The sequence below is a fragment of the Capsella rubella genome, unplaced genomic scaffold (genome assembly GCF_000375325.1).
Source record: "Capsella rubella cultivar Monte Gargano unplaced genomic scaffold, Caprub1_0 scaffold_8, whole genome shotgun sequence".
NCBI classification, from domain to species: domain Eukaryota; kingdom Viridiplantae; phylum Streptophyta; class Magnoliopsida; order Brassicales; family Brassicaceae; genus Capsella; species Capsella rubella.
This window is the reverse complement of record NW_006238916.1, coordinates 2,861,350-2,863,838: the sequence shown is the minus strand read 5'-3', so window position 1 is coordinate 2,863,838 and position 2,489 is coordinate 2,861,350. Positions and strand designations below refer to the sequence as shown.

Below are 2,489 nucleotides of genomic sequence, written 5' to 3'. Positions count from 1 at the left end.
ATTAGTTTGATAAAAATAAATATTTAAACGAGGAATACGGGTATCCCGTCTAAATCTTTTACCAAATTTCTTATAATAAACATTGGCAAATGATTATGTTTTAAAAAGAAATGATTATGGGACAGAAATTTTATGACAGATAGAAGACGGGACGGGACGGGGCGGGGTGGGACGGGACAGGTGAGGAGAAACGAAAAGAGACAGGACGGGTTTTCTATTCTAAACTACACATAAAACAATTCAAACTAAAGCCAAACTCAAATCCGATTTAACATCTCTAAACAAACAGTTAGAAATGTTTTGATTAGTTTTAAAAATAAACACGTAATATCATTTATCATTTTCATTTAAATAATTTTAAAATTGTATTATGTAATATAATATCTATATTTTACAATTGTATGTCTATATATAGTTTATCAAATAAATTCATGTAACAAAATTTTACCAAAATAGCATCTACTTAAAAAATCGTAATTTTGTAAAAATAACCCCGCACGTACGTGCGGGTCCATCACTAGTTGGTTTTAAAAAAGTATGTTTAGGATCAATTTTATGAATAATTTATTAGTTGTATAGAGAGTTTCACAGAAACTACAGAGGTTAAGTCACTTAAGTGGTGACAAAGGAGACCATGGGGGAGGTAAAGGAAAAGAAAAATGGAAAAATAAAAAGGAGAAAGAGAAAGAGAAATTAAATCCACATAGAAAAAAAATGTAGAAACAGAAATTAAATCCACATAGGAAAAAGGATTAATTGGGGGTTTAGTTCATTTTTGAAACATAATTATAGAAGTAGACACTATTAAAAAACCCTATGTATTTGGACACTATGTAGACACTATTAAAAAAAACCTTAAATCTAATAACTAAAATACTCATCAAAATATATTTGTTTTCTATGAAATTCAATTACATTAAATTATATATTTTTCTCTATAATTTGATATGCATTCTTTTTAATAATTTCAAATATTTTTCAAACAAAGTTTGATAGGTACATCTATCCTTATGTAAAGTTGTGTGTCGATGTACGGAAAATCATTCGTACAACAGTCTATATATTCGTATAATTGTATGTGTACATATATTTTTTGGTCTATATATGTATATTTGTTGATGTGTAAATATGTTTCTTTGTAGTTGTTTCTCTTTGTACAAATATTTTATGTACAATAATATGTTACTGTACAGTTGTCTGTATGTACAAATATATGAAATAGTAAAATTGTGCTATTTTGCTAATTATGAATAGTAAATCTACTACTTTTATAATTATGTTTCAAAAATGTACTAGTTTGCCAACACAACAAAAAAATAGAAAAATGTAGAAACAGAAATTAAATCAAGATAAGAAATGAAAAATGGGAAAAAGGGAGAAATATAAACTAAATCAATATCTAATGTCTCTTGTTTCATATATTGTGCTACGTGCTCATTACTTGTTTGATAGGTTATCGAGTAATCTTCACAAGAAGATGGGCAAGACTATTAATTTGTTTGGCTTCCCGAGTACTGTGGAAGCAGCGGCGGTTAAAGATTTCGTTGAGATCATCACTGGTCCAGGGACGATTTATGCCATAAAGGTAAAGGTTGCTAACAAAGGCGGGGGAAAACTCACCGCTATGATTCAGTTCAACTCAGAGATACATGCCAAGAAGATTATCGATGTAACGCCCGTGTCTGCAAATCCGGGTGGTGTCGATCGACACTGTGGTTGGGTGTCGATCGACACTAGTAATTTTGGTTTGACGGTTTAAGTTTTAAATCGTCGGTTCAATTGAGGTTTTGGTTAGGGTTTAACCCTAGGTCACGTTTAAAAGAATAAAGGTCGTAAGGGTGGCCGCTTTTATTCTTTTAAAAGGTTTCTAAGTTCTCTAGAGAGGTTTGGGAGGTTTGAGAAGTGTTCTGAGGCTTGTTCTTGGTGTTTCTGTCCTTGGGAAGATAGATCTCGTAGCTGTGGTGTTAGGAGAGTCCTTGGTTGCTGTTGTTGTGATCTGTTCGTCCTTGTTTCTGTCCTTTTGAAAGGTGAGTGCATGACTAGGCTGATCTAAGCAGTTTTGATGCATATTTTGAGTGTTCCTTCTGATTTATATTTGATTTCTGTGTTTGTATGCTTGTCTATGTGATATGGTGTCTTGGTACGAGTCTGGGAAGGAGATAGATCAGTGCTGGAGTCCTGGAGTTGGTGGATTCGTCGATGAGAAGCGGCTGGAGCGATGTTAGGGTTTCGGTGTCGCTCGACACCAAGGGAGGGTGTCGATCGACACCAACTTTCTTTCTCGCAAGGATGGTCGCGAGTGTCGAGCGACACCAGCGGATGGTGTCGATCGACACTGCTTGTCAGAACGGGTCATGTTGTGTTGTTTTGCGTTGTATTGGTGGTTGTTTGAGTTATACTTGAATGTGTTCATTTCTGCTTGTGTGTATAGCCAATGGTGGGATGATTGCCTCACTAAGTATTTATGAAATACTTATGCATCTCTTTCT

At 34.1% G+C, this 2,489-nt stretch overlaps 1 pseudogene; it reads left to right on the top strand.

Annotated features, from left to right (window-relative positions):
- Positions 1–1,363: 1,363 nt before the first annotated feature.
- Positions 1,364–2,489, top strand: part of LOC111830424 — a 6,923-nt pseudogene continuing 5,797 nt past the window's right edge.